Genomic DNA, 27,719 nt, shown 5'->3' on the forward strand with positions numbered 1-27,719 from the left:
ACTAATATAACATATGCATATATACATATATTCCAAACACACATATATATGTATATATCTAAATACAGACATATAAAAATATTTCCTAAATATTGAGTGCCTTTGTGTGTGCATGTACATTCATGCGTGTGTGTGGTCTTTGTTTCTGGTTTTTGTCCCAGAGTTTCTGAAATTCTTGGAATCTCCACAATGGAGAACATCTTCATTTTCATCCCTAGCACCCCTCCCTTCCCATTCCCATGCTCATCTGCCCCCAGTCCACACATAAAATCCCTGGGTCTGCACCAAGGGCTCTGTGTATATTTTGTGGCTGTTAGCTTGGTGTTCTTGTGGTACTCCCAACAGTGGGAGCAGGCGTATCCATAACTATTTTGCCTGCTCTTGGACCTGATATAAGTTTTGCACTGTATTACTGTATCTTGTTTCGTCCTGTTTGGCTGTCATCTCTTGGAGGCCTGCTCTTTTCTGAAGAGGAAACAGAGGGCACGGTGTGGATCTCAGGGAAAGGGAAGATGGTGGGGACTTAGGAGAAGTGGAGGGAAGGGAAACTCATTGAAAGGTATTGTTTGAAAGAAGAAATCTATTTTCAAAAAAAAAAGAAAATTTTGGAAAAAGAGTGTCTGTTTCCTTGCTTTATGAAATGGCTAAAGTCGAGAGAACTCTGGCTTTTGTTGGTCCATAGCTCCATCCACCTGCAGATTTGGCGATGACTGTGAGTCTTGGTCACATTCTGTCATGCCCCCACTGACTTTTGATCTTCTTCATCCATATTTAAAGAAAATTCGGGATTAATTTAGGCTCAAGTGATGATCTAGCATAGTCCTAAATTTCCCTGCTCAACAAGCCTAATTTCACCTGTGGCCTAATATGTCCTTGTCATATAATGTAACAGCACAGTTTGGAGGAAATTAGGATGTAAATTTCTGGAGAGAGGCTTGATAGTTCTGTCAGTTACCAAGGGTGACGACAGCAGACAATAGATTTCTACACAAGTGATGGTGATAGTCTGGTCTCCTGGAAGCCTAGACTGTTCATTTCTGTATAATATAAAGATGATACAATGTTTTATGTGTTCCTAGGATTTTGATACATCAAATGAGTGTGCAATATGTGGAAGAGAGAATACCAGCTACCTCTCAGCTGTGCTCTATCATGGAGACTTCAGGGAAGCCATGATAACACTGTGATGACCCAGACAGACACTGAGGAGAGAATGAATCAAAATGGTGATGGGAAAATAGACTGGAAGTGCCATTGCACCCTTTGAACATTTTCTTACGTCAATAGGATTTTGGCGAGAGTTTGACAAATTTGTAAGTCAGTTGCTAATTATTATGAAACCTTAATGCTTTTTAACTGCATCAGCAAAACCAAGGACCCATCTCTCAAAACAAAAGTGTCCTCTCTACCTGCCACGCTCTCTCTACCCTCTCTACTTTCCACCCTCTCACAGCCTTCCTGAAGCTGTAGAAAGCACTTTTTGCAAACGACAGAGAAGGGAAAACTGGAAATAGTTTACAGAACATTTTTTTTCCAATTGGAGGAAACTGAAAACTTAGTGATTGTCTTCAAGGTGAAATCTTTCAGCCTGCTGACAAAGTAGAAGCATGTTTAAGGATCAGAGATTGTTTAGACCCGGAAACAAGTTCCCAAGTGAAAGTCAGTCACAGTTAACATGGGATGCAAGGAGCACTAGAGTTTCACCTGGCTTTACTGGTCTCAGAAAGAACATAGAGTTCATATTCTGTAAAGAAATTACCATTCCTGACTTCACTTATAATGCTAGCAAAAGTAGACCCTTGCTGAAGTAACATTTCCAGCATCTTTTTTTCCCTTTCTGAATGACTTGTGCTGTTCTTGAAACAGCTGTTCTTCTGTCAAAATAAATCTTAATATCTCAATTTCCAGCTTCTCTATATGTAAACAAATGGATGAAAAGAAAGAAAGAATAAATAATAGGATGTATTAGTTGTTTCACATGAGGATGCCAACTGTCTTAACTCAGTCTTATGAGTAATGTTGCTCTGACCATCACGGATCTGAGTTTCGGCCCACGTGTGCATGTGCTCTGTGGACACATAGCCAAGAGTATACTTTCTGAGTATGAGTGCTTGCAATTTATTGGAGAAACAATTTGTTTAATAGTTTCAAATTTCATTTGTGAGATTCTTTTGTGATATATATATATATATATGTATATATATATATATTACTTTGAGTAATTCTAAACCCTATTTTGGTTTGCATTAGAGGTTTTTGAATTTGAAGATTATGCATAGAACCAGTAAATCTTTTTGCATTCAGTACTGCTCACTAACATGGAATAGTTACTCACTGAATTGCATTACTTTTCTCTATTTTTAAAATACCTTATTTTTGATTGATTGTTTGGTTGTGTGTGTCGTGTGTGTGTGTGCATAGAAAGATGTTGTGCTTGTGAATGTAGGGTCTACAGAGGCCAGAAGAGGGTGTTGTGTCCCTTAGAGCTGGAGTTACAGATAGTTGTGATATGCCTGACTTAGATGCCAAAAACTTGAGCTGTCTGTAAAAGAGAAAAATTCGCTTAACTGTTTGGCCATCTCTCCAGGCCCTGGTTTTCTTTAATGTTATTTAATAATATTCTTATTTTGCTCCATGGATTTCTTCCATATCTTTAATATTGTTCTTAAATATTTTATCAATTTGTCTGGAATTTGAATAATTTTCTTTTCCAATCTCCCTACAACATGAAACACACAGTAAAGTACATATAAAAGATGCATGGAGACTTAACGTATGCATTGAGAACCAAAGTGGAATATCAAAGACTCCAGAAACACTCTTCATGTTCCAGAGATTGTTTCAGGGATTTATGGTCCCAGAGATTCGTGTATTTGAACCAAAACATTGGTCCCAATTTGGTAGTATTATTTGCGGCAGGTTATGGAACTTCTAGGATATGGGGGGAGCTTGCTGGGGGAAGTGCATTCCAGGGACAGGTGTTGAGAGTTCACTTCTAGCCCATTCTGGATCCTTAGGGGAACTGAAATGTCACTCCTCAGCCTCCTCTTCCAGGCACTGCATCTTCCTCTCCTTTTCAGACATAGATTTAGATTCTGAAACCATAAGTTAATAGAAAGTCTTCCTTATGTGACTTTTGGCCATTCTATTTCACCAGACTACCATAAAAGTAATCGATACACCCTCTTTCTAGAATAATTCCATATATACCAAAAATGTCCCCCAGAAGGTGAAGAGAGAAGGGTAGAGAGAGGGTAGTTAGCAGGCACAAAGATACAGTTAGGTGTGAGGTAGGAGTGTAAATATCGCACAGCACAACGAGATAAGATGACAACTCACTAAATGTTTCAAATCAACTAAAAGGGAGAATTTCAGTGGTTTACAACATAAATAAATTTGTATTTGGATGTTGAATACAAGATCTTGTCAGTACATACTGCATACATGTTTTAAAATATCATCTGTACCTCAGAATATATGTAATGGCTGTGTGACCACTAATATAAAAACACATGATAAAAATCATAAAACTATCCCATATTCAGGGATTATCAAGATCATAGTGTTTCCTATAATCATTTATGTAATTTTTAATCATTTTATCAAATAATATAGTGTAGGTTTGTCTACATTTGAATTGTATATTTAAATAATAAAGGCCTTGTGATGCTGATATTTTGATCAAAATTATGTTTCTGAGATTTGTCCATGATGTGTAAGTCTATCACAGATTTGACAGGTTTCCCGTTACCCACATGGTGGCTACTTTTATTTGTTATTGATTTTATTGTTGAGACCCAGTGTAGTCATTATAACGAGTTAATCAAATATTAATGTAGATTACTCTGAAGGTGTATTGTAGTTTTACCTAATATCTACATTTAGATGACTATGTAAAGGTAATTACCCATAAAAGGGGGATATGCCTATTTCAGTTACAGAGGTAGGGAACTACACTCTACTTTTGTGTTTCTCCATACAACCTTGACTGATACTGCCTCTTCTTATGAATGACTCTGTGCTGGCTAGTATGTCAACTTGACATAAGTTATAGACATCTGAGAGGAGGAAACCTCAATTAAGAAAATACCTCCATTAGGTAGGGCTGTAGGCAAGATCAGGTTTCTTAATATTCTTAATTAGTGATTGATATGGGCTGGCCCAGCCAATGGTGAGTGATGCCATCCGTGAACTGGTGGTCCTGAAAGCAGCCTGAGCAAGTCATGAAAACAAAGCACCCCCTTATGGCCTTACATTGGTTCCTGCTTGCAGGTTCCTGCCTTATTTGGGTTCCTATCCTGACTTCCTTCACTGATGAGGAAGTATAAGCCAAGAAACCCTTTCCTCCCCAACTTGCTTTGGTCATGGTGTTTCATCACTGCAATAGCAAACATAGCTAAGAAGGACTCCACACATTTTTATATATTTGTATCCAGAACACATGCTCCCATTTCAATAGGCTGTATATCAGAAGTAATTTATTGATTCTGTGTATTTGTTAGTTTATTAAGGAAAGCAAAATGCTTTACAAAATGTTCTTATGTATAGTGCTAACAGAAATGTGTGAGAGAAGCCTTGGTTACTCTATTTGAGTCAGCATTTAATATTGCCACATAGATATACACATGTATTTAATATTGCCAAGTAGATATATGTGTATCTATACGGCAATGTTAAATATATATTACATATACATATATTAAATATATGTTTCCACCTTAGTTTCATATATAGTATAATTATAATTAACATCACATTAGAGTAGAATTTTAGCCGGGCGGTGGTGGCGCACACCTTTAATCCCAGCACTTGGGAGGCAGAGGCAGGAGGATCTCTGTGAGTTCAAGGCAAGCCTGGTCTACAAAGGGAGTTCTAGGACAGGCTCCAAAGCTACAGAGAAAACCTGTCTCGAAACCCCCCCCCCAAAAAAAAGAGTAGAATTTTAATTTGTCTTTCCCTAAACTGCTTTTTCATATCCTCATTGGCCATTTGAATATCTGTTTTCATGAAGGGTTGTTTTTCTTTTGCATTGTATTATCTATTTTTATTTGAGGAGGTTGTATATATTGATTTGGATGCCTTATCTCAAATGTCTTCTTCCTTATCTAGCATGTTTAGATTGCTCTGCTATCTGATTAAAAGATAATTTGATCATATACAACTTAATCAATGTTTTCTATTATCCTTTCTATATCCTGGTAGAGGAAATTATTTCCTACTTGATGATTTCATAAATGTAATTCTATGACTTTCCTACAAAGCTTATGGTCTTTTCTTTCCACAGTTATGTTTTAATTAATTCTTCATTGATCATTTTATGTGTTCTAAAGTATGAGATCAATTTTATGTTGTTCTAAATGCTGATAAATTGTCCAGAAACACTTACTGGAATGATTGTATTATTTTAATTCCATGTTCCTTCTTCATATATCAAGGTTCTGAAAGTGCATATACCTGTCCTTGTTTTTCTATTGCTTTTTGATGCCCTATGTTCCATCTGTATTTCTATTCCATGATAACTAAATGACAGGTTCAAATAAATATATAAACACCATGTTTTAATAATTTCTTTAAAGTATTATTACTTTCCTTGAAATGCCTTTGCTGTATGTTCATATGTGTATATGTGTTTTGCAAGTAAACTTATATATTTATATCTGCATGTGCACATGCATAGGGTTTGGTCTACTCTATTTTCTTGAGACATTGTCTCTCACTCAATCTTGAACTAAACTGACAGCTAAAATGCCTCAGTAATGCTCCAATCTCCACTGCTCTTAGAAGTAGGGAACAAGCTACGTGAGATGTGAACTCAGGTGTTCATATTTGCCCCATAAGTGTTCTTATTCAGCAAGCCATTTCCCCAGCTCGATCATTCAACTGTCCTCTATTTATAAGTTTCACACCATTTTTTTATTTGTTTGTTTTTTGGTTTTCTGAGTCATGGTTTCTCTGTGTATCTTTGGAGTCTATCCTGGAACTCACTCTGCAGACCAGGCTGGCCTCAAACTCACAGAGATCCACCTACCTCTGCCTCCCGAGTACTGGGATTAAAGGCGTGTGCCACCACCTTCCAGCTGTCTCGCACCATCTTAAGTGTGATATTACCATTATCATTTTGCTGAATGGAAAAAAAATAATTCACTGTAAACCCCCTAATTTACTCTAGTAATAAAGCAAATTTTATTTTGTGAAAATAATAATTGTAAGATTTCTCTTAAACCGAGATGGAAGAAGTGAAAATATGTTTGTGGCGAACATGTAGCATTTTAACAGTTCCACACGATATCAATTTCTTTGCCTCCTTATGGCTTGGAACAGTGGGCCAGGAAAATTTAAAAAAAAAAAAAAACTTGTTCACAAATGCGATTAATCACCAAAGGAATAAAAATAATCTGCCTTTTTATTCTGTACTATTTCTAACATTTGTTATTAGGTTTGGCAGAAGAAAGACTGGGTACAGTTTTAGAAATAATTACACCAAACTCTATTCATGATATTCAACTAGTCAATTCCCTAGAAATTTAGTATGTGATCTTTCTTGGTTCAGTGTTGATTCATTGTACCATTTTTGATGGGCAGTTTGGATAGAATCTTGTGGAAAACCTGTAGTCACACTGTCTACTTATACAGTATGTGTGGACACTTATATTTTAATTTAATTAAATTTTTCTACATTAAATGAACTTTTGTACTAGGATTAATTTTAGAAGTCTTCACTAAGTATTCTTCAGAAATGAATCTCAAACTTCATAATACATTATTTTATAACTATCCTGTGTATAGTATTTTGCAGGCTTTGTATATACTAAGATCCATTATATATCACAATATATACAAATTATATATATTACATTCATGTAATAAATGTGTGTCATGTTAACATGAAAATATACTAACAATAATCTTTTTTGTTTGTAGAATATTGATTTTAGAGACATGGTGCTTATCAAAATCAGAAGAAGAGGCTGTGGTTTTCTGTATAAAGTAGCATTCATTATATTTGGACAGAACCTGAAAATATCTTGTCATGAACCCTAAGCTAACTTTAGTCTGCTCTCAATACCAAAGACAATGCAAAACCTATGTAAATTGTTGTTATGGCTGCCCCTGTCACTAGGCAAGTCTGATGGTACCGCAATCCCTTCATCAGCTAAGAGAAAGAACACCCACTCTTTGATATTTTATATTCACCTTTCTTTAGTGCTTTTATTACTCTATACAGATAACATATGTTTTGTTTAGAACCATTCTCACTCTGCATAGCTTAAATTATGCGAGAATTCACCCATTGCACAGGCTGCCTTCACTCACAATGATGCTTCTGCCTCAAGCTGAGAGCTGGGACTATGGGCATGGGCCATCGTGCCTAGTAAAACTCTTAAAGTATTTATGGTGACTTGTCACTACATTTGTGAGTGTCTCCCTCTGACCATACACCTGACAGAAGAAACTTAGATGAGAAAAATCTCATTTTGACTAGAGCATCCAAGGACTTGCGCCCAACATGTCAACAAAGACATGGCAGAGCAGCTCAATTCATGGCAGTTTTTACCAGTGGCAGAGGCAGCAGTTGATCCCAGTGGCAGAGGCAGCAGTTGGTACCAGTGGCAGAGGCAGCAATTGGTCCCAGTGGCAGAGGCAGCAGTTGGTACCAGTGGCAGAGGCAGCAGTTGGTACCAGTGGCAGAGGCAGCTCACAACATATCAGACCAAAAGCAAAAGGGTAAGAAGGCGTATGCTGGTCCATGGCTTGCTGCTTTCTGTCTTCCTGTTGCCTGTTTGGTCTTCCCAGACTCTGAAGGTATGAGATGGTGACATTTACCTCAGGGGCAGATCTTTGCCAGCCAGTTATTCTGCTCTGTAGAAGCCCTCACATGCATACTCAAAGCAAACTTCAAGTTCTTCTGGGATTCTGAATCTAGTCAAAGTGACCTTGACTATTAACTTGCTTAGATCTAATCCTGTTAATTCTCCATTTCCCTTTATGCTACTGTTGTCCCATATTTTATATCTACATTTATAAACCTCACAAGACACTACTATTATTATTTGTCTTTAAAGAGTATTTCAATTCCTTGAAAATTTCATAAAATTTATTTTGATCATATTCATGTACAAATTGACCCCTACCTTCTTATTAATCCACCCTCAACTTTGGGTCCATTTTTAATTTTATTTTAAGATTTATTTATTTTATTTTATGTGTATGAGTGTATGTTTACACATGTATTTGTGTTCTGCTTATGTACCTGATCCTTGTGGAGACCCTAAAAAGGCTCCAGATCCCCTGGGAGTAGAGTGTTAAATGAGTCATGGGAATTGAACCAGGGTCTTGTGTTAGAGTTGCAAGTGCTTTTAACCACTGAATGATCTCTCCCGTTTTTTCCTTTTTATTTCATTTTAATAACTGATTAGCTCCAATTTGTACTCCATATACCCATGAACATGGGGCCATCACTCGAAAAGTAACTCCACCTGCCACCAAAGAGAGTCAGTGTCCCTAGATACTCAGTTAGAATATAAACATCCACCTACTCCATGCTAGAATGTGGCTGTCTTTATCTTGTATAAACAACCACAGCTACCGTGAATTGATAAAAGCAGTGGTCCTTGTCATGTCCATAAGACTCTGTTTTTTTCCTCATCCTCCCAAACTTCTGGCTCTAGCAATCTTTCTACTCCCTCTTTCGTAATAGCCCCCGAGGCTTGGTAATGGAATGTAATACAGGTGTCCCACTTGAGGCTAAACACTCTTCTGAAACTTATTCCCTGCATTTGAGCAGGTGTGAGCTTCTGCATTAGCTCCCACCTAATGCACAAAGACATATCACTGATAAGATCTGAGAAGTCTAATTGCAGTGTACAGATATGAGGCTTTGGAAGACTCATCGATACTGTGTACATTTAACAACATAATTATCCTATGTTCACCCCAGGGGCCTATAGGCACCCCAACTGAGGGTTCTTGGTCAAATGTATACTCCCAGCTGATGTGGGAGTGATTTCTTATTAATAAAGAAACTGCCTAGACCCATTTGATAGGCCAACCCTTAGGTAGGCGGAGTAAACAGAACAGAATGCTAGGAGAAAGAAGCTGAGTCAAGGAGTCGCCATGATTCTCCCACTCCAGATAGACGCAGGTTAAGATCATTCCTGGTAAGCCAGCTCGTGGGCTACACAGATTAATAAAAATGGGTTAGATCAATATGTAAAAGCTAGCCAATAAGAAACTGAAACTAATGGGTCAGGCAGTGTTTAAAAGAATACAGTTTCCGTGTAATTATTTCGGGTAAAGCTAGCCGGGTGGCGGGACACAGCCCGCCGCTCCGTACTTCAACAGAGTGGCGCCCAACATGCTAATGAACTCCACGTAAAACCTGAGAGGGCTTAAAAAGGAGAGAGAGAATTTAAGACAGCTTTTTGCTGTTTGTGGGTTGTGTGCCGCAAAGAAATTGTCCTGACTCACCAGCAGGAAAAAACTGGCTGTTTTAAAATGCCGGCTTTCTGGGCTATGCCGCCATTGCGATCTCTGTCTGGCTCCTGTGGGAGACAGAGCTTTTAAATGGAACATTTGGAGTAAAGCTCTACGGCTTGCTGGATGGCAATGTGGATTGCTGTGTGCCTGGAACTGTGTGTGGCTCAGAGGCACCAAATGGCTCTGAGGCAGGAGCGGCTTGACTCAGCTCTGCCATGCTGAACTGTGATGGTCTCAGTCAGGAACTACCGTAATTACCATAAAAACAGCGCATTTAAGGTTTCAACTGGGCAGGACACAGGCGGTACCGTATTACCTGTACATGGTGCAACTTAAGTTTTTAAGAACTGCTTAACATTTTAATAAATGCTCCTGGATAGTAAAAAAAAATGTTACAGATTCACAATAAAACAGATTCAGACATAAAAGACCACACTGTTGGATGATTGTACATAGGCTTGAGAGAGAGAAGAAAAAGAATATAGAGGATAAAGTTAATGGTTTAAAAAAAAAAAAGGTAAAGTCTTTAAAGAGACAGAGTACAGATAGTTAAGAGATTAAAAGAAATAAAGAAAAATAAGCCATGTAAAAATGGAAAATTCACAGAGAGTCTGAATTATGTACATTGTGCTTTCTTTAAAATTTTTGACTATAAAGGAGCTAAGTACAGAGAGACATTTCATTACATGGGCTGCCAAGCTAAACCAGAATGGATATAAAGGTATTACGATTTCAAAATTTGGGTCTAAGGATATGATACTTTGAAAAGGGTCTTCTTTTGTTTTCACAGAGGACCAGACCCTGTGGATTTCTTCTATCCCAATTTGGTATGATAGACCACGACCTCCCGAAAAGTTGCTGTGAACATCTTCAGAAAATAGCTCCGCTTAACTGCCAACTGAGAAAAAACTAGCACACAGGTTATACCATGAAAGACCTAATTAACAACACCCCCATTCAGCAGGAAGCAGTTTGGAGAGAAAAAACTGCGCCCATGTTCCCAAAATATTGTTTGTAAATGTTCTTTTACATTTAAAGGGGGATATGATATAGGTATGAATAATTTGCATTGGTATGGATTTTAAGGTCAATTTTGTTATATGTATATGTATTTTTGATCTTGAATAAGGTGTGATTGTGTAGTTCATTTTTAAAATGTAATGTATAATAGGAAATATAGGTTGCTAATGGATAATCATCGATGATAGTAAAGTTTGTAGTCATGTTACTTAGATTTTCTAGATATATAGAGATATATTTCAGATAGGCATTCTTCATATCTCTCAAAGGCTACAGAATATGGCATTTAAAATATTTTAATAACTTAGGACTTTTCATGACAATGAGACATATCTGTTCCTGGTGGCACCAATCTACTTTGAGAGAAAGATGGGCATCAAAGAGGATCCTTATGGAGTTGGATAGCCATTTGGGCAAGAAACTGCTCTTGCCTGGACTGTTGCATAAAATGGACACAGAGAACCCGCAGAGAGAGGACTGCTGAACTTGCCTAAAGGTGAGACGGTCTTTTGGGGTTCATGACTCATGAAAGAGTCTGCGAGACATTCTGCAAGATACAGCAGAAAGTGACTGAACTGTCATTGGAATTTCCTGCTTGATGAAAATGTCTGCTGGATACTATGGGCCTGTGGGCCAAAGATGGATGCCCCAACGGTACTTTGGGTGACTGTACAGGGAGCGAGATGTCTCTGTCATTTTTAGAGTTTTCTTATTTCTTGTTTACTTAGGTAATAATATATCCTTCTGGAGTCTTTGATGGAGTTGAAGAATGGATAGATAATCATAGTTTTCCTTAGTTATGATAAAGGATAAAATAGATATAAATATTGTAACTGTAATTCTTGCATAATAACTGTTTTGCTATATGTAATTTTACTATGTAAAAGTTAAAGCTTTTCTTTTTTGTCTAAACAGAAAAAGGGGGAAATGATGTAGGAGTGATTTCTTATTAATAAAGAAACTGCCTAGACCCATTTGATAGGCCAACCCTTAGGTAGGCGGAGTAAACAGAACAGAATGCTAGGAGAAAGAAGCTGAGTCAAGGAGTCGCCATGATTCTCCCACTCCAGACAGACGCAGGTTAAGATCATTCCTGGTAAGCCAGCTCGTGGGCTACACAGATTAATAAAAATGGGTTAGATCAATATGTAAAAGCTAGCCAATAAGAAACTGAAACTAATGGGTCAGGCAGTGTTTAAAAGAATACAGTTTCCGTGTAATTATTTCGGGTAAAGCTAGCCGGGTGGCGGGACACAGCCCGCCGATCCGTACTTCAACACCCAGCCAAATGTTTCCTCTTAAGGACCAGTCCTCAAATCCCAGCAGAAAGCAATTTGCTGCCCCCATAACACTCAGGCCACTATTTCACAAAAGGGCATATCTTATTGGTGCTGGTCATTATTGCAATTCACAGCATTTGGTAATACTGGTAAAGTATTGATGACTTTCCCCCAGTAGCCTGCACATCACCTTACAGTACCAAGAAATAGTATTATGTTTTTTAACAATCAATATTACTTTGTGTTTCAGTGAACATTCATATTTTCTGAGATCTTTATGATGTCATATTATGAGCTTTGGACCTCCAGCCCCAGGTAGGTCTGCAATCTGGCAAATATCTCATAGAGAAAGTGTGTCTAAATATTCTTTAGCTTTAGCCCTGAAAAAAGGTAATTTGCTTTATATTTTTTATGGTATTAGTAACCCATTGTGTGTACATTTGTGGGCATTCCTGTATATGCACCTCATAATAAATAACACAGATATTCCACTTTTAACAAAGGGACCAGGGGCCTAAATCTAACACCCTACTCATACAAAATAAAGGACCCCAGTCTCTGAACCTGCATCAACATAGCTGTCCTTTCTCAAAGACTTCACCATAATTTATATCATTACAAAGTAATTAGAGAAAATAATACAAATACACAGATCTGGATAAAATAAAATGGAGCAGAAGCCTGAACTTTAGAATAGACAAAGAGGACTTCTAAAAAATCATGAAGGCAAGTGAAAAGATGCTACACTTAGCCTCTGACTCTGGAAGATTTGGAAACACAGGCTCTGAACCTTCTAATATTGGACAGTAATTTCTCACTTGATGGGTGTGGTGCTTGAACAAGAACGGCCCCATTGGCTCATATGTTTGAATATGTAGTCATAAAGGAGTAGCACTATTTGCAAGAATTAGGGGTGGAGCCTTGGAGGAAGTATGTCACTGGAGATTTCAAAAACCCCATTCTAAACCCAGAGTTTCTCTATTCCTGTTGCCTGTGGGTCCAGATCTAGAATGCTCAACTCCTTCTCCAGTGCCACGTCTGCCTGCATGCCACCATGCTTCCTGCTATGATCAAAGGGAATAAACCTCTGAAGCTGTAAAGTAGTCCCAGTGAATAAGAGTTGGTGTGGTCATGGTGTCTCTTCACAGCAATAGAACCCTCGACTAGCACAGAACAGAAGAATTACAGTGAAATTGCTGGCTCTAGGTAGAAGCCCTCCACACCTGCTTTAGTCTGTTGAGGAGAGCTGTGCTCTGCAGGGCCCTGGCATGCAGGACTTTTCCCTAAGTGTCAATGTTTGTAATAAGTGTAGGGATTAGGAGGAGACACGGTTGTGTGCACTGTGCTTCATATCTCTGTTAGAAGGAGAAGGACAAATTTAAAGAATTCACACAGGAGCTCCTGCATCTGAATGAAAGTTGCTTCCAGCCTGGAAGTCAGCAAGTGACCTTTCCCCAGAGAAACCTATAAATAGGTGGTCCTGAAATATCCTCCTACAAGGATGATTAAAAAAAAAAAACAAAACAAAAAGAAGACAATGAAGGTTGCATTCAAATGAGCAGGGACGCTAGACAAGAGAGGAAGGTTGTCAAAGAGAGGACGGTTGTGTCTAAGAGAAACACAAGCTAAAACTAAGGAGAGGTGTTGCCTAAAATTAGATGTTGAGAAAAAGTTAAGCATGCATTCATAAACAATTCAGAGCTGTCTTGGTAATTCATGTAAAATACACTTCCAAATAACGGAACTACCAGAGATTAAGATTTTTATTAATCATGGTGAAAACATGAGCTGAATTTACTTATTGAAAATGACCATAATGACAAGTAGGCATGCAGAAAACCAGGCATCACCAACCACCTAGCCTACTGGAGTATATGGACCACAGACCACGACACATAGTTCTGTCCATGCTCACATGGGACACGTCCACTTTGTAGATAACAGTCAGCCTAAATTGAAAAAAAAAATGTAAAACCAATCAAAATGACATAAAATACGTTTTCTCCCTTTAACAAAAATATACTGTGAAAACCCTCCAAGAGTAGTTAACTCAGTAACAAAAGTATAGATGGAAAATTCTGAAGCAATTGGATATTAAATAACACTCTTCGTGACTGCTTTTAGGGTCCAGAGAAGCTTCATGTTGTAAAGCAAAATATATTGTCCCCTCCACAACAAAACACACACCTGATGTGATAACTGTTCTGGCTAAAGTAATCAAACCACCATGTGGGACAGTGTAGCCTGATAGTGCTGACCACCTTGGAAGGGTCAGCTGTTCGCAGGCCAGTAACTGCTGCTCCGTTCTATTCGAGAGGAATCAATGCAGAGCCAAAGGAAGAAAAGGGAAATAAAAGAAAGAAACATCATTAAAGTGGGAAACAGAAAACGAGCAGAGCAAATTTTAAAAGCCCAAGTTGGTCCTTTGAACAGGCATTAAAATTGCTAATATGTCAAATTATACAGATACCACAGTCTCAGAGCCCTGTCTTAAGAAGCAAAACACGGTAATGGTGCCCCAACACCAAAGTGGTCCAGCTTAAAGGAAAGAACAAATTCCTGGAAATGCATCAACTACTGAAGGAAGTCAAGCAAAAAAGAATCTGAATTACCCAATATCCATAAAAAAGGAACTCAAAGTAAAGACGCCTTTAGATGTAGATAGCATTGTGTAAGAATACCATCAAATCCTCGGGGGAAACAATACCAGTTCTATAAATACATGCAGGAAATAAGAGGAGGGAGAACAGAGAATTTCATAATTTCAAAGCTACATTACCCTGACACAGAAAGGGAACAATTTCAGAGAGAAAGACAACTACAGACTAAGTTCCCCCAGGAACAAAGCAGCAGAGCTCTGACAAACGTTAACATATTCAAGTTTCCATACATACTTTTGCACAAATTGAGAACAATTCTATATCTTAATTTGCAGTGTTCTCCTATAATAAAGGTGGAATTTTGTTCAAAGCTATTTTCTGAATTCATTGAGATAGTATTATTTTTCTCTTTTGGACTAATAACCTAGTGATTTAGAATGACTGAAGATTCTTTTTTAAAAGTTATAACAGCCTTGCCTTTCAAAACAGACCTGTTTTGGCTATAATCTATTACTTTAAAAAATAACAAAGACAGAGCAAATATTTAGTAAAAAATCTAACCTCCATTTCCAATTGCAAACTCTAAAAAAAAATCCAAGAATATAAAAGAAATTACTTATTCTGATAAAAGAACTTCTGTAGCCAGCACTATGATTAATAGGGAATGACAGTGATGTTTGATCTCAGGAATTGCATCCAATGTTGTATTAGAAATGGTAGCCAGGCCAGTGGTGGTGGAGCATGCTTTAATCCCAGTACATGGGAGGCAGAGTGAGGCAGATTTCTGTGAGTTCAATGTCAGCCTGGTCTACAGGGCTAGTTTCCAGACAGTTAAGACTGCTTAAACAGAGAAACCCTGTCTTGAAAAATAAAAATAAACAGATAGGTAGATAGACAGATAGATAAAAGAAGAAAGGAATAAAGGAAAGAAAGAAAAGAAATTATAGGCACTTTAGGAGAGCAGAAAGAGAGGAATGTCATATTCATTGGGAAGAAGAGCAAGCACACCTTTAGTCGCACATGGCTGGGCATTTATGTTGACCTCCTTAAAAAGACTATTAGTAGCTACTAGAACTAATAAGTGAGCTTTGTATGACCACAGGGTACAACATTAACATACAAAAAAAAATCCTGTTTCTAAATATTAGCAATGGTCTCCTGGTAATTAATAACTTAAATAATATAATTAACAATAATGAAAATGAACAAAGCCTTTTGTGTTCACTATAGTAACATATGTGCAAGAACATTTTCTTTCGGGAGAAGCTTATGTCATTCTAACTTGGTATCAGAATATACACCGTGGTTCTTATATCTGCCAGAGTGCTGGCCTTCTATTCATAATGCCTTCAGTTCAATCCTAAGTCTGCAGAACCCAAACAATAACAATAAAAACTTTACAAGACTTAACATAGTTTTAAAACATTTATACAAGAACAGATTATAATGTAAAGCTCCTCATATCAAGGCTTACTATTGAAATAATAATTAAGAAAATATAGGAATAGTGCCAACAGCCACTGGGTAATGGAATATGAAAAAAACTACAAATGCAATAAAATATCTGTGAAACTGGTCCCCCTTTATGTAGACCCACAGTGTTTTCTCACATTTTCTGAAGAAAGGAACCATGCTGCCATAATTAAGAAGACTCATTAGCCAAACTTAAAATCAGGGAACCATTGGAGACCTTAAAACCAGATGAGGAAGATAAAGCAGGAAGTCAGAGATGTCAGAAAGGTTTAAGTTGTAATAGAACTCAACCTACCTCTTCTGTCTTCATGAGTAGATATTGTTCAGAAAGCCAAAGATGATTCACTGGCCTGCCTTAAACATAATTCTGAGGAAGGGCTGGGATCCAGAGCATGTATAGAATGCATATTTGATAATGGACATTTATGAGGACACAGTTGTCACTACTCCTCTACTACAAGGACTAAAATTAAAGATTGCTAATAAAGGTTCTAAATACTTCATAAAGTGACATCACTTATACCATTGGTAGGAATGCATAACACTACAGCAGTATTTCTTAAGCTAATGCCTACACTTTCTACATGGTTCAGATTTCCTTGTCCAACACGAATAGCAAAAATAAAGGAAAACACATGTCTATATAATGACTAGCATATGAATGTTTCTTGCATCTTTATTCAAAATAGTCAAAACCTAGGGGAAAGTTTAAATGTCCTACAGTTTGTAAATGAATAAGAAAAATGCATTAAGCCACTATTCAAGAAGAAATGGCAGACTTTGCCACTTGCAATCACATGGATTAACCATCAAAGAATTATGCAAAATGAAAGAAGTCAGTAACAAACATTATGAATTCTATGTATCAGTTCATATGACAACTGGCTATTCCACTGGGTTAGCCTACTTAACCAAAGTGAAACAGTCAAAAGTATTCATTTTATCTTTGAATTTGGAGGATCCGGGGACTGTGAGTTTAGTCTTATTTTTCTGGAATTTCACAGAGAGAGGGAGAGAGAGCACATAGGAGGTGAAAGAAGCTTGCTTACTCCATCAACCATGGGGCCCAGAATGGGCAAAGGGCAGCTTAGGGGCCCTTAGGTTTCCTCTGAGGGCATGTCTCTGGAAAAGTGGTTGCCTAGGACCGGGGAGCATGGGGGCAGGGATCACTGCAAGGGAACACAAAGTAATTTTCAGTTTGATAGAAATGTTCTATACCCTGGCTGCGATAGCGATGACTCATCAGGCTTTATGATTTTAAATAGAGTTTTTCATTATGGAAATTAAGCCTGTGAGTCTTGCCTCAATATAAAAATATAGAAGCAGTAGTCTACTACAAGTATGAAACAGTTCAGTGAAAGAATACTCAGTGTAATGAAAAAGATGGTAGAAAATTAAAAAGCTGAACGGATAATGAAGAAAATTATGCTATACAGTAATTCAACCAAATATGTCAAGAAAGAGAAGCAACAAAAAGGTTATGATTGTGTGGTAAAACTTGAAACTAGAAATAAGACGTTTAAGAAAAGGTCAGGAGGAGACTTGGTGCAGGAAAAGTAGAGGGACCAGCGGAAAGAGAATGGCTGTGTTGTACTCACTCACAGTGTGGGTTCAAAGGCACCTCCGGTGCTGAGCATTAGGTAAAAAGCCACCCTCAGTGCCAAAGACTTAGGCAGAAGTCACACTAGCACTACATCAAATGCACACCAAATGCTATGAACTAACGAGTTTGCTCTGCAAGCCTGAGGACTTGAGTTTGGATTCACAGAACCCATAGCAAAGCTGGCCATGGTCACGGATGCCTGTCCTACTACCACTGAAAACCTGGAAACAGTGCAACAGGAGATCCATCCACTCCAGAGTCATCCAGACTGGCTGATGCGTGAGCTACAAGTTCAGTGAGACTCAAAGTAAGGTAGAGTGGCAGAGAAAGACACCCAACGTGACCTCTGGGCTCCACAGGTGTATGCATGAGTGTGTGTACACACACACACACACATGCACGCACACACACATATACATGCACATACACAAACACACATACACATGCATACACATATGCACACACATACACAAACAAGCACACATACATACACATGCACAAACACATACACACAAAGAGAGAGAGAGGGAGAGAGAGAGAGAGAAAACAAAATAGAGTCCACCCACAAAGTAGGAAAATTATGTGCAAATCTAATATTCGACAAAGAACTTCCATTCAGGATATATTTTATGAAAAGCTCCCCAATCACAGCAATAGGAAAGCAAAAGATCTACTTCAAGCGCCAAGAAAATTCTGAACAGACATTTTATGAAAGAAACTATCCGTAAAAGAAGATAAGCATATGAAAAGATACTCAACATCATTATTCCTTGGGAAAATGCAAATGAAAACCACAGATACAGCAACGCACGATGACTACCCTGGAATCATGGGTAAGAAAAACAAACCTTAATAAGCTGAGATCTTGGCAAGGATACACTGCAGCAGAGGCTGTCATTGCTAACTGCCAGTGAGAAAGTGATACAAAGATTATGTGCGAAAGAGCTTGGAAATTTCTTTTTAAATGAAACACATAGCTATAAGAGCCTATAGCAGTTTCATTCAGGTATTTACTTCAGAGAAGTTAAAATTTGCATTCGTTTTGAATCTTACATGCTAATAATTGTAGCCTTATCCACACGAACGCAAGTTCACTTTGGTGGGCGAATATCTCAAGATTGGTGCATCAAAATGGCCGAACACAACGTTGCTGTGAGAGAAATGATCTCCTGACAGCGGCCAGGACATGGGTCGATGGTGTATGCTGTAGTAGGTGAGAGAATGCCGTGTGCCACGCCTTTAGCATAGCATTCTGGGATGGCGAGGATCTGTGGCCAGAAGACGTGAGAGGGGTTTGTGGGATGAGAGAGAGGCAGTGCTGGGTCCAGAGAGAAGGCGTGTGAGTGTGGCATGTCATAGAGTTGTGGCGCTGAGACCGCCTGTGCTGCCGCTCTACCCTGTGTCTCTTTAAAATCAGATCGAAACAAAAAAGAATAAGTTTTGCTATTTCTATAGTTACCATAGTATACAAGTTGGAAGAAATGTACTTATTTACAGTTGTCTGCAATAGATACTCTCAGCAATTTTAACAAAACTTTAATTCTTTCTACATTTTTAAATATATTATATACCAGGATGCGATTTCTGAATCAAACTATTTCAAACTAAGTTGAGAAGATATTAATATATGATAAGGATATAAATGTATGCATGTATATATCAAACAAAAATGTTAGTTTTAAAATCATGAGAGCAAAACATCTCAGATAAAAGTGAGAGGGGGTAAAATTCACATTTAGAGACAGTCTGCCGTCAGTGTGTATGGCAGGCATGGCGTAAGGACGTAGCCATGGCTTCCTTGTGATATGACAGCGACTTTTTACAGACGATTAGAGAGAGTGACATTCTATTTTTGTTTGTTTCCTGCTCTTAGGACTTATGAATCGTAATGGTAGATCTGTCAAGCAGATGATAAGATAGATTTTTATCCAGCACACCTTTTCAAAGTGTATAATTTTTCCTCATGTGAGATCTTAGGCTGTGCATATCTTTGATTTACAGCGTGAGCTTTGGGGCAGTCTACCTTAAAGAAACTCCAATTATGATCTGTCCTTATTGGGAGTATGTCATTTAGGAAGCCTTTGGGGGTTAAGTAACAACTGATCAAATGTGCTTCAGGCTGACAGGTACCAACTGGCCTTTGTGAATGGCGCTCAAGCTACACGAAGTGTCGGAGGGTCCAATCTCAGACACACATATTTTAGTGAGACATGAAACACCAATACCCTTAGTCTCTTCTAGCGTGTGTTGTGTAGACCAGTGGATACCAGCACATGATATCTGGACTCTTGTTGTGAGGGAGGAGGTCACAAAATTATTACAGGAGTCTAAAAGGCACATGGAAACCACACTCTTGATCTTTACTTAGCATCTAATGTGTTTGACTACTGTTGGGATAAATGATTGTCAAATGCCTGGAAATTCCTGAATCTAGTCCATTATTCTAACAGTGACTATCACTGCTATTCAAATTACACTTTCATTATTGTGAGAGTAAAGAAAATATTTTTTCTTTCAATGGATTCACTCTGACAAGTTCAAAACCACCAGTGTACGACTTGTAAATCATGAACAACATAATTATTTCTACTCAACCCTGTAACACATAGAGGAATGTCTAATACCTTGGAGAAATTTTATACTTGGACAAGCATGCTTAAAATATGTCAAAAGACCATTTTGAAATTTTACTTTTAAGAGACTCCTTTATCAAAATAAGGGCAGTATGATTCTCCATAAGGACATTAGACATCAGAATCACCATAGCACAGTGACCTCTGAGCTAGCAGAAGCCCCAGGATCTAGGGCTCCTTGCAGAAAACATGAACACGATCACACCGAAATGTTTCTCCAATACCTTGCCATTTCTTTATGTCACGTGGATCCTTGCTCTAGTTCACCAGACAGATCACATCAGCAAAAACAGAATGTTCTATTAAGAGGTCAATAACCTCTTAATGTCAACGAAGCACTTTTATATTTTATTTGTTATAGGGGAATTACAAAGAGGACAAGACATTTTGTCAAGAGTGGTGAGGAGTTTCATGTCTGAGCCTTACTGTGGTTTACCACAGGGGTCAAATCTACTGACTGTTTCAGGAACTGACACAAAACTTCTCTGTCAGGCAGTAATAAAGAGGGTGCAGCCTGTGGGCTCCTACATGTAAGAGTGGAAACCTCTGAAATCCAGCTCTGATTCTTCTGTTGTAAATACAGTTGTTGTGGAATATTATTCTTAAGTATGTAAAGATATGTTACATTTGTTTATGTAATATAGAATATAACTTTAACTGTGTAAAGATGTGTTACATTTGTTTCTGCTGCCTTTGTTAATGGTAGAAAGATGACAACATTTATTTGTGTTGCATTTGTTTCACTTTGTCTACTTAAGGCACCTGATTGGTCTAATAAAATGCTGAGTAGCCAATTGCTAGGCAGGAGAGGAATCAGCAGAGCTGGTGGGAAGAGAAAATACATAGGAGGAGAACTTTAAGCAAAAGAGAGAGAAGGGAAAAGAAGAGAATGGGAGAAAGAGAGAGACATGTACAGGGCCAGAAGATAGGCAGCCACCAGACAGACAGACACAAGAAGCAGTGATAGTAAGATATACAGAAGGAAAGAAAGGTAAAAAGCCCTGAGGTAAAATGTAGATAAAGAGAAACAGATTAAAACAAGATCTAAGATAAAAGGCTGAGCATTCATAACTAATAGGAAATCTCCATGTCATGATCTGGGAGATGGTTGGTGGTACAAAAGAAAAAAAAAACCTGCTACACATAGGATCCAGATTTTCTTTGAATTAGTGATTAATTTAATGTCAAGGAATGCTGTAATGTGGCTCAGCATATCACAAAGCGCATCAGTGACATAGATCTGCCTTATTCATCTCAGTACTTAGCAGTTGACTGAGGCCAGTGAGAGGATGGAGTTACATATATTACAGAATGTTAACAGATGAAGGAGAACAGTGTTTCAAAAAATTGGGTATTTTGAGTTTTCCTGGTGCCAAAAGCTAATTCCTTATCAGAGACAGAAGGACAATGCCTCTCGTGGATGAACAGATGTATCATGCTTAGGTTGCCTTTACAGTTGCTGTTCGCTGTGATATTTAAGCAGCACCTGATTGGTGCTGTCCTGGGAGACACAGTGACAACGAGTGGTCAAAGAAGCAACTGTGAACTAGAAATGAGGCTCATATTTTTTCCTCAGGCTTTTTAGATACAGTGACAAAGTGAGGGTTCAGATAATAATTTTAAGTTCCCCATAATCCAAGTTAGTGCTGGAACTCAACCAGATTGATTTAAATCACAATGTTGTAACAGAAATATGACACATATTGCACATAGCTATTATAACAGAGAAAATGAAGAGACTCTAACATGAAAAGGATGAACTCATTCTAAAATCAGAAGGAGAATTATAATTCTAAGACTTGAGGCTGATTTCCATCTTCTCTCAGCCCCCAACCTTTTGAAAGATCATCCCTGAAACACACACACACACACACACACAAATACACACACAAGCATACACACATAGTAACATTATACAGACTGAGCATATTATATTTAGAAATCTATATACATATATAAATGTATATATACACATATATGTACACAAACATACACACACACACCTGTATGCATGCAATAACAGTGAAAAAAAAAGAGGCCATGAATTTGAAAGATAGCAAAGGAGTGTCTAGTGGGAGGAAATGGAAGGGGGCCATAGTCTTCCTTGAGGAAGACTATTCCTCCTGTCCTTGGCCTTCTTTAGTTGTTTGTAGTTCTTTGTGTAGGACTGAAGCCTCATGGGCTTTTCCACGTTCACTTTGTCATGTCCACTGTTGCCATCTGTGTCAGCTCATGTGTATGATGTCATGTTGGTGAGACCTTAAGGATGCAGCTTCTTACATTACTAAGAGACAAAATCTCAGAACAGTCTCTCTGGTCTTCTGTCTTGTATAATCTTCTGCCCCTCTTCCACAGTATTCCTTGAACCTAAAGTGAGGGAAGGTTTTGTAAACTTTGTAGAAGTATCTCTTGGGAATGGGATCCCAATCTCTTTATTTTGATTCATTGAAGTATTGAGAAAGTATGTGAGTCACTACTGTGCTCTTAGGGTTATCATACCGTTCTGGTAATTGGTTGTTGGTGTGGTCCAAAGGTGTCGTAACTGTATAGGACTGTTTGCTGCCCTGCTCCATTTTGTATATGTTCTGGCAGCATGAAAGGTAGTCCTTAAGGAGAAGGCTTTAAGGTAAGATCCAGCTCTGGGACTTCTGGACCGTGTCTCTGAAGTTCATGGTATCTCCAACAATGGGGACATACCTTTTACCTGTGGATGTCAACCAAAGACTGTATATCTTGGAAGTCTCTTGGACAGCTCGATCAATGATGCAAAAGAGAGCTTCTCATGCCTGGTATTGGGCTTTTTGTGAAGTAGTCCTTGGCTTTTGGGGGCAGAGATGATAAGAGTTCATTAAAACCACACATGTATATTTATACACAAAACTAATCTATTCTAGTGTTTAAGGTAAATATTTAATAGTGTGACCAACTGGGGAGATCCATGTGCCCTTGCCCTTAGTCCCTTACCCTGAACCAAACCCCTCTCTCGGTCTACAGATTGTAGCATGGTTCTCACTTATTTAATGGCTAGTATCCAGACATAAGCAAATACAAATATTTATCTTTCTGAGTCTGTGTTACCTCACTCAGTCTGGCCTTTTCTAGTTTCATTCATTTTCTTGTAAATTTCATGATGCCATTTTTTAAGGGCTGAGTAATACACCATGGTAAAATGTTCCAACCATTTTCCTGTAAATTTCATGATGTCATTTTTTAATAGCTGAATGATACAACATTTATAAATGTACCATAATTTTTATCCATTCTTCTGTTGAGGGGCATGCATGTTGTTTCTAATTCCTAGCTAGTATGAATAGAATGGGAATAAACATGGTTGAACAAGTGTTCCTGAGGTGGTATGAAGTGTCCTTAGTGGCTACTGTGAAGAGTGTCATTTCACCGATTTCTTTCTCAGTCCATTTAAATAAATGACCTTCTTCAGTCTTTGTATGGTTTGAGTATCAGGGTAACTGTGACCCTATAGAATAAATTAGGCAATGTTCATTCTGTTTTTATTTTGTGGAATATTTTGGGGATTATTTGCATTGGATCTTTTTTGAAAGTCGGGTATAATTCTGTGTTAAAATTGTCTAACTCTGGGTGCTTTGGTTAAAAGACTTTTAATGATTGCTTCTTTTTCAGTAGGGTTAGAAGTCTGATTTAATTGCGTATCTGATCTTGATTTAATTTTGATAGGTGGTACCTATCAAGAAAATTATCCATTTCTTTCAATTTTCAAACTAAATAGAGTATAGATTTTTAAATTGTGACATTATTATTATCAGGATTTCTCCAATGTTTGTTTTTATGTCCCCTTTTAATTTCTGATTTCATTAATTTGATTATTCTCCCTTTGTCTTTTAATTTAGGTAAGTGCTGATCAATCTTATTGGTCTTTCACAGGGAGCCAATTCTTTTTTTATTGTTTCTTTGCATTGTTCTTTTTGTTTCTGTTTTATTGAGTTCAGCCTTGAGATTGATTATTTCTTGATATTTAAGGCTTTGACCATGATTGATTTCTCCTTTGTGTTCTAGATTTTTCAGATGTGTTATTTTTTGCTATTAGAGGATCTTGCCAGTTGTTTTATGTAGGCACTTAGTGCTATGAACTTGCCTCTTGGGACTACTTTCACTTTGTCCCTTAAGTTTGGGTAAATGTGAATTCACTTTCATTCTATTCAAAAAAATTTTAATTTCTTTATTTCTGACTTTACCATTTTTCATCCAGTAGAGACTTGTACAGTTTCCATGAGTCTGTAAGCTTTAATTCTGTTGGTGATATTGAGCGTTAATATCTGGTGGTCTGATGGAATGAAGACAGTTTTATCAAATTTCTTTTATCTTTTGAGACTTCCTTAGTGTCTTATTATCTGCACAATTTTAGAGAACGTTCTATGAGATACAGAGAAAAATAGATTCTTTTATGTTTGAGTGAAATGTCTGTAAATATCTGTTAGGTCAATCTGGTTCATAATATCTGTTAGCTCTAGCATTTCCTTAGTTTTTGTCTGGATGCCAATTGGTGAGAGTGGGGTGTTGAAGTCTCCTGCTATTGATGTGTGATTTCAGCTGTAGTGGTGCTTCTTTTACAAATGTGGTCCTTTGTGCTTAAGGCATAGAAGTTAAGAATTGCAATGTCCTCTTGACAGATTCTTTTCTTTGAAAAGTATGTAGTGTCTTTCCCTATCTTTTTTGACTAGTTTGGGCTTGAAGTCTACTCCATCAGATATTAAAATGGCTACACCATTGCTTCTTTGCTCCATTTCCTTTGAACTTCTTTTTCCATCCTTTTGCCCTGAGGTTATGTCTGTCCTTGATGTTGAGGTGTGTTTCTTGGATGCAGCAAAAGGATGGATCCTGCTTCCATATCCATTCATTTAGTCTGTATTTTGAATGAGAGATTGAGACCATTGATACAGTAGATATTAATGACCAATGATTGTTGATTTCTGTTATTTTGTTGGTGGTACCAGTGGTGGTAATGTTGGTGCTAATAGTGTGTGTGTGTGTGTGTGTGTGTGTGTGTGTGTTTATGTGTGTGTGTGTGTGTGCATGTGTGTATGTCTGTATGTGTGTGTGTGTATGTGTGTTTTCCTTTGATTTTGTCTACCACCAAGTTTTATCTACAGTTGTAGCTGTAGTTGTTTGTCCATAAACTCCTCCTGTAAATCTGCTCTTTGCCATGAATCAGTGATCTGCTTGCCACTAGTCTTGTCCTTTGCAGATCTGTTTACAAAATCCCCTGTCATACACTTTATGACATGCTTTTCTTGATGTATTTCTGTGTTAGGTATGATGAGGAAACCTTCAGAAATTTTACCTTAAGTGTCCTACTTTTGCCTCAAACAATATGGCTGCTTTTATTTTGGAATTGGACCCTGGGTATTTGATACCTAGGTGATGGGGCAAAGATGATAAGACTATATATGCACAGAATTAACATCAGTGCCCAGGTTGAGATGTATTACTTATTGTGTTTTCTAATGCTCAAAAACCAAGTATTAAGAAATAGTGGAGCATCTAACTAATGTATCGATTCCTTTTTGAGCATGTAGCTAGATTGTGCTGTGTTGATTGTGATGCTGTCTAAAAGCTTATACTATCTCCAAAGTCCCCAATGTATGTACAGTATAACACTCTATGTAAATTATAATATTTATAAATTAATTTAAGAAGAAAATGCAATCAAATTAATGATAACTACGAAATACTTGAAGTACTGTTAAGTTTACTTTTCCTGTCAAAGTATAAAACTGAAAATAGAAGTGATTTTATGAAACCATTACTTAGAAACTAATAAACAGAATAATTTGTTAAAAATGAGTTACAGAGCCGGGTGGTAGTGGCACGGGCCTTTAATCCCAGCACTCTGAAAGCAGAGGCAGATAGATCTCTGTGAGTTCAAGGTCATTCTGGTCTAAGAGCTAGTTCCAGGACAGCCTCCAAAAGCTACAAAGAAACCCTGTCTCAAAAAACCAAACAAAAGCAAAACAACAACAACAACAAATTGACCTGAAGACTAGTGTAAAGGTAGCATGTAAGGGAACAATACGACTTGAAAATGACTGCAATGATGAAAATTAGAGAGAAAATAATAAATAGATTAGATCTTTATAATATTGATAATGAAAAATAGAAAACAAATGAAGAGAGTATAAGTTAGAATCGTTTGAGAGACCATGAGAAGTGAACACAGATCTCTAACTGGCAGAAATATGAAAGCTGAAGAACTGCAGTATTTCTAACAGTGTGCTGCGCAAATATCAAAAATGATGCAACAAATAGAGAACTTGAGTAAACTAATAATCATTGTGAACGTTTGATGGTTACATAAATTAATATGAAACTGGGTTTATAGGTTAATGACTCCAATGGCATTTTTTGCCTAACAAATGATTTCAAAGTTATTCAAATTTCACCGATGGAAAATTCTACATCTTTTTTATAGATTGTCATTAAACAAGCCTGCAAATTAAAATCAAATATGATACAGCAAATCAATGTTATGGATTACTAGAATGAAAATAAAATAGAATTGTAGATAAAGACAAGCAAGATTTATCTTTTTTTGTTTTCACTAAGCAAGATTTATCTTAAAGAAAAAAACATCATTTGATGTCAGGAAGTATGAATATATCATCAGTTGCATCAGAAAATGAAAAGAAAAAATAACATCTCAAATGTGCCATAAGCACACTTATTAGGTCCTCAGTCATTGTGATTAAAATTTTCATCAAAAGAGAACTATATAAATTAATAACAAAACTTATCCCAGATTAAAAGCCAATAACTAAAGTGATAACATACTGTACTGACTAGTTTTATGCCAACTTGATACAACCTAGGCTCATCTGAGAGGAAGGAACCTCAATTTTGAAAAAACCCTCTGTTAGACTGGGCGGTAGGCAAGCCTGTAGGGAATTTTCTTAATTAGTGACAAGAATGTGCAGCCCATTGTGGGAGGTATCATCCCTGAACAGGTGGAGGGTAATAGACTCTATAAAATGGAAGACTGGCCAACAGTGGTGACACATGCCCTTAACCCCATCGCTCAGAAGGCAGAGGCAGGGAGATCTCTGTGATTTCCAGGCCAGCCTGATCTACTTAATGAATTCCAGGACAGGCACCAAAGCTGCACAGAGAAACCCTGTCTTGATAAAGAAAAAAAAAATATCAAAAACCAAAGTAAATTACATAAAATTTTGATAAAAGGAACAGTTTAATTTCCATTCCTTGATAACAATGCACCTAAAAAATTAAAAAAATCTGTATAAAAAGAATGAGTATGAGAATTTCATAATGTAAGAAAAGATAATAAATATCTGAATTTAATAGAATCTTATATTGCAGCCAAAAACTAGAATTGGAAGAAGAGTTATTCCCTTTATAGTGGGAATAGCAACAAAAAAACCACTAATATAATAAGATCAAGGTGTCAAAAACTGAAATCTACATACTACAGCCATGTTGAAAATTTGAAGAACATAAGCAATTCTGAATAAAAAAAAGGTGTTGGCAAGTTCTATATGGAAACAATCAAATATGTAACGGCGTAAACAAATGCAGACAGATTGTAACAATATATATATAGTTTAATGTCGAAATAGACTTACAGAACCACCATTCCAGCGGAGAC

The sequence above is a fragment of the Microtus oregoni genome, unplaced genomic scaffold (assembly GCF_018167655.1).
Source record: "Microtus oregoni isolate MIOR12 unplaced genomic scaffold, Mior012 000008F_ref0000371, whole genome shotgun sequence".
NCBI classification, from domain to species: domain Eukaryota; kingdom Metazoa; phylum Chordata; class Mammalia; order Rodentia; family Cricetidae; genus Microtus; species Microtus oregoni.